This window comes from Salvelinus namaycush, chromosome 3 (genome assembly GCF_016432855.1).
Source record: "Salvelinus namaycush isolate Seneca chromosome 3, SaNama_1.0, whole genome shotgun sequence".
Taxonomy (NCBI): Eukaryota; Metazoa; Chordata; class Actinopteri; order Salmoniformes; family Salmonidae; genus Salvelinus; species Salvelinus namaycush.
In genome coordinates, this window is record NC_052309.1 from 82,457,721 (window position 1) to 82,464,368 (window position 6,648).

Sequence of the window (6,648 nt, forward strand, 5' to 3'; positions counted from 1 at the left end):
CACATAACTGAGTCAAACTAACCTGAGCTTTTCTGTACTGAGCTTGCCTGGTTATGTGTCCACCATAGTGGCTAGTTGATATTGATATCGGAGCCAGCAAAGCTTGATTCGGGTCGGCACAGTAGTGTGAAAATGGTATGATTTCTTTCAACCTGCAACAACTCAACTGGAATGTTTCTTGTCATAGGATCAAACAAGCCTTTTTCATTTAGCTTCTTTCCAGGAAAGGACTCCAGATTTTCAGGTTTGTGTAAATTCTGTCTGACTTGATTACAGTCCGTCATTTCTCAGTTTCTCAAATCCACAGTCAAATGTATCCTCTTATCTGTAACTGGCTCGCGCTGTGCGGCTCAACCGTTGTCCATGATGGCGGTAAATAAGGGCCGTGTGGGTCTGCCAGCTCTGCCCTCTCCGTAACCACATTCTTCCAGGAGTGTTTAACATCTGTTCCAGGTTGAATTACACTTCCCCCACAGGCCTCTGCTATCAGGATCAATCACAGTCTCAGCCTGGCTTGACCCAGGCCTGTCTCTCCCTGTAACCTGAGTCTGTGTGTAGTATACACCTTCATCATCCCACCTCAGAGGCATTCTATCACCCAGTCTCACAACTATATGTCCCAGCAGCCTCCAGGGGACTAGGGTTATGTCCAACTTGTTCATCATCATAGCAACTATGAAAGGTTCTGTTTTAATATGTCTAAGAATCTCACTGTAGCTGTAACTGTACCCAACTATCGTCTATGATACAGTCTGGTGAACTATGATTGGGTTATAGCATATGCATGTGTACGCTTTGTGTAGCTATAGGTGCTCCTTTTAACGAGATATGATTATTGTCATCTTAGCTTATATGTGTCTGTGGGTATTATCCTCTAGTCTCCTCTATTAGGCTTGAACAATGAGTTCAAAGCCGAGTGTGGAGCCATGGCTTAGCATTCAGCACAGTGAAATGGCATGTTGTCATCGAGCGAGAGGCCTGAGAAGGTACACTTAACATTCTCAGGGAGTGGATTACCTGCAGTCAGACCACAGCGTGTCTTCAAACCAACCCAACACTCACACACTGACAGTAACAATGATGTCATTCATTGCAGGGCATCAAGCCAGTGGGGTAAAAGTGAACCAAAGAGTGAAGTCGCTCTTTGAAGAAAGGGAATCCCATTGTGAAAAGAAAACACATAATTCTTTCTTTTGAGTGGGGAAACAAAAGCAATTCTGCTGTGGGGTATAGCTTTTGCATTTCTACACAAAAATAAGCCCCAAGTTAACATGACCAAATACTGACACTCACTCACTCAGTCACACAAGAAAGCTATCAGTTACCATTTAATTTGTCCGAGATGCTTCCCCTGCGTGTGAACGCAGAGGTGAGTGTGGTGGATCTTTAAAAGATGACAGGGCTGGTAGCTGTCATTCCAGGAGCAGGCAGAGGTGAGGCACACAGGCAGGAAGGAAGGCAGATGAGTTTTGGAGGTTCATTTTACACAGACAGTCTGCATGACACGCTACAACACCTTCATCCATCCTCAGCACTCATCAGCAACACATGACTGGGTGGTAGAGGTAGTAGCAGGTAGGTATCTCTCCTCTCAGCTTGAGGACACTGAGTTCCTGCATTTGGGTTCATACAGACAGCAGCTCCCACCTTTTTTGTCGATTTCTCACCCCAAGCTCAAGCTCATCTGTAGCCCGGGCGCTGATTGGGAAACAGTAGACAACTTAATTTTTTTTATTGTGTCTGTTCATGTGAAGTCATTTTTCAAGTGCACTATTGAGAAGGTCCTATAGACTTGACTTTGAGAGTCCTATAGAGTTTTTTATACAGTCTTGCCACGTCGGCGTTTAGAAAATGACAGTTCGTGATGTTCTGCTTGCGTGCTGTGCTGTATGTATGTCACCAGACTGTACTGTGGTGTGGCCATCCTAAGAAAGCAGACGCCACAGGCACACACAGCTAGTGGAAAGACTGAGTGAGGGAGGATTCAATATCACATGCATGACAACAAGGCACAGATATGTCCACAACGACTAGGAAACTATCGAGGAATAGATAGTATGGGATTTCATTGCTGGCGATTAGCTGAGAAAAATATTGTGTGTAAGTTTGGATTGTGTGTGTGTGTGTGTCAGTCTAGGAAACCAATAGTTACATAGTTTATCTTCTTGTCCTCTTCATAAATGTCCTAATTAATGACTGAATCTTTGACTATAGTTGATCTCCCACACATGGAAGTAATTACTTTGTGTTCAAGTCAATCCATCATAAAGAATTTATAAGTGGGTGGTTGGGTTTAATAAAACCATGGAACATATCAAGAACCAATTAGTGCTTTATATAGGCATGGCAAAGCTTTAGCATAGACTTATATAAAACTAGTCCTATACCATGGAACTTAAATACTGACTTATGGCATGCAGAATGGAGTCCTTGGCAGCTGAAATTGAACTGTGTAACATAACAGGTGTGTACTTCATTAAGTCTTAGCACGGTAGCACCTGAAAGGGAGGTACAGCTAGCCTGGTCCCAGATCTGTTTGTGCCGCCTTGCCTACTCATATATGGTAATTGTTTGGCCTGACTCCAAACAATGACCATATAGCCTATAGGAGTTGAAAAGACAGCATAAACAGATCTGGGACCATGCTACACTTACAAAAAAAGGGTTCCAAACGGGTTTTTCGGCTGTCCCCATAGGATAACTGTTTTTGGTTCCAGGTAGAATCATTTTGGGTTGCATGTAGAACCTTCTGTAGAAAGAGTTCTACATGGAACCCAAAAGGGTTCTACCTGGAATCAGAACCTTTTGGGTTCTAGATAGCACCTTTTTTTCTAAGAGTGTAGGGCACATCATCTCTGAAGGTACTATGCTATCAATTGAAGACATATTCAACGGTGCACTAAGTAGTAGATGTATATTTCGAGGCAATCTCTAGTCTTCAAGGACTCTGTGATATCATCAGAAAGGTATCAGTTACCATTTCATTTGTCTGAGATGCTTCCCCTGCGTGTGAATGCAGTATATTTCGAGGCAATCTCTAGTCTTAAAGAATTCTGTGATATCATTGTGCTTTTCAGATGTTAAGTGATATAGATTCAGTTGTTAGTCAAAACAGAATGCCTGGAATGTGGCGACTGTCAACAGTATTGTAGTAAATCGTTTATTAAAAATCCTGTTATAGTTTAAAGTGTGAAGTTTTCCCATCCAATTGGTAATATTTAGCTCTGCACCTTGCCATTTCTGGGTGTCTGCCATCCTATGAATTTTAATTGTGAGTTTTCCAAAAAAGCCCCAATAAGCTAATTATAAATGACTGGCAACTTGGATGTTAAGTGGTATTGAAGCAAGAGTTTTGTCCTGAAATAGTATAAAGTCCCATTGTAAAACTTCCTAATCCCATCTCTAAAAAACATTCCCTGAAACAGGCTTACTCACCACCAATTTAAAGTAAAACCATTTTGAGCCAAATTACTCTGAACAATTAAAGCCAGAGTCACTCGTTTAACAAGATACAGTGTACTACCCTAACCACAGAGTGTGGGAAATGTGTGGAGTCCTTGTAGTACGGACTGTCTTCATTTATGAGTAATCAGAAGAAACCTCTTTTACACTGTAATCCTGCTTTTATCTGGTGTGTACAAATCAGCCTTTTTTTCTTCAAACTGAGAACCCTCAAAATCGTTCAACCCTCCTCCGTGACTGGTTCTGATTAGTCTGCCATATGCCCATATATGTCTCATCCTTCCCTTACGCAAAATATATAGGTCCCTCATCACAGTTAATCTCCAATAATTACAGGGCTGTAACCGTATCCACGTCAGGTGATTTTCATAAGGGTAAACAAATCCACAATGCTAGGAAGTGATGGCATGCATCAAATTGTGACCTCAGATTCTTAAGAGCTGCATACCACTAGGGCCACAACAAATTGTCTAGTTGCGGAACGGAAGACGTTAAGGTTTATGAACCTGTAATTTAATTGATGTACTCATTCAGTCATGTACGGGTTTTATAGGTCTACATTGTTAAAACCTCCATCCTCTTCAATGTAAACAAATCAGTCAGAACAACTGGATCACAGTTTCATTCTGGGTTTATCTGTGGAATTATCTGTGTATGGAAACTGAAGTGCAATGGTTGGTTATTGTACACTACAGTAATACTACAGTCATAGCATCACAGTTTGTCATTTCTGTTGGATAACTTAGTAGTCTTCTAAACTCCAAAATCCCCTTTTTGGCTCGCGTGTGAGAAATGATGTCTTGGTACTACTGTTTTCACGATGGGGCGCAATGATGTCAGGGTTGTTTTACGATGGCATGTTCAATGTAACCAGGATGGAGTCTTTGACTGTCTACATGATCTGTCACATTACCAGACTTATTAAAGGGTCGAATCATATCTAGCAGATACATAGATCTACAGTACAAAACCAGTCAATTCGGATGCCTACAGTGGATATCAATGAGAGTTATGTTATGCATGCACCTTAAGTTGAGACCATGCCCATAGAATGGAATGATTCAAATACATAGCCATTCCTCCGGGCCCCATTGTGGAATGTTTTGGGACAGCTTTGCCCAGAGCATCCACTCATACCATGCTGTGGTTGCAGTCGGGTTGCAGTCCCATTAGAGCCACAGTAGTTCAGCCCAGTGTATAATAAACATGTAGCCTATGATTCATGTTCCGCTGATTTCATTAAGTTTACTGTTAGGCTGGTACCGAAGACATTGGTGCTAATGACTTGCCCAGATGGAGGGGGAATATAAAAAAATGGACACACGCGCAGGCACACACACACACACACACACACACACACACACACACACACACACACACACACACACACACACACACACACACACACACACACACACACACACACACACACACACACACACACTCCTACCACTGGGCTGGCACTCAGAAAAGGCAGCTATCAGCAAGACAGCTAAATAAAATGTGGTACAGATGAAGTGAGCCAGGGACATTAAATGGTACTGAGGGCACTACTAGCCTGTGGCCAGACGTATTTAAGTGAGGCGGATAGGTGGGAATGTGTGACAGACATAGCCTACTGGGTGTAGGTACTGTATCCTACTGGGTGGAGGTACTGTAGACTACTGGGTGGAGGTACTGTAGACTACTGGGTGGAGGTACTGTATCCTACTGGGTGGAGGTACTGTAGACTACTGGGTGGAGGTACTGTATCCTACTGGGTGGAGGTACTGTAGACTACTGGGTGGAGGTACTGTATCCTACTGGTGGAGGTACTGTAGACTACTGGGTGGAGGTACTGTATCCTACTCGGTGGAGGTACTGTAGACTACTGGGTGGAGGTACTGTAGACTACTGGGTGGAGGTAATGTATCCTACTGGTGGAGGTACTGTAGACTACTGGGTGGAGGTACTGTAGACTACTGGTGGAGGTACTGTATCCTACTGGGTGTAGGTACTGTAGACTACTGGGTGGAGGTACTGTAGACTACCGGGTGGAGGTACTGTAGACTGCTGGGTGGAGGTACTGTATCCTGCTGGGTGGAGGTACTGTATCCTACTGGGTGGAGGTACTGTATCCTACTGGGTGGAGGTACTGTAGACTACTGGGTGGAGGTACTGTAGACTACTGGGTGGAGGTACTGTAGACTACTGGGTGGAGGTACTGTAGACTACTGGGTGGAGGTACTGTATCCTACTGGTGGAGGTACTGTAGACTACTGGTGGAGGTACTGTAGACTACTGGGTGGAGGTACTGTAGACTACTGGGTGGAGGTACTGTAGACTACTGGGTGGAGGTACTGTAGACTACTGGGTGGAGGTACTGTAGACTACTGGGTGGAGGTACTGTAGACTACTGGGTGGAGGTACTGTAGACTACTGGGTGGAGGTACTGTAGACTACTGGGTGGAGGTACTGTATCCTACTGGTGGAGGTACTGTAGACTACTGGGTGGAGGTAGGCAGGAGGCAGAAAGTAGTGCCACTGCCAAGGTAACTGGGTACTAAACATAAACTGAGCCCGTTCATTAACTGTTAATCCTGGAGCTGTTCTGCGTCCATCCCAGTCTACATTTCAGGGGGAAAGTTGGGTTCCTTTAAAAAAAAGTTATTCCACCAGAGCAGATGTGTTTTCTTCCTGTTGGAAGAAAGGAGTGGTGCTAATTCTGCCCAGAGAGGGAAGGATGGGCTCTTTTTAAGACAGCTGACATATTTCATAATTTAAGGCCACAGCCCTCAGACTGCACATGTGGTCTCACTATGTGGAGGGAGAGAAAGAGGGAGAGAGATAGAGGGAGAGCGAAGGGGGGACGAGAGGGAGAGGAAAGAGAGGAGAGGGAAAGAGGGAAGCTGAGGTCTGTGCATGTTTTCTACTGAGGAGGTAGACAGAGTTTAGCCTCTTATTCCAGGCTTCTGAGTTCTCCTAGAATACACAGAACACAATAATACAAGGTCTGGCTACGCTAAACTAGGTAGAGTTGGGTCTTCAGGCCTCCAAGGGACTCCTGATGGTGGGTCTTAATGAGACCTGTTGTGGCTAGTAGAACACTGACAGGTCACAAGAGCATTACCGCACCACTGTGTGTGTTTCAGTAAAAAAAATAACATTATGTATTCATTTCAAATGAAGCTTTACTAAACATCTCAA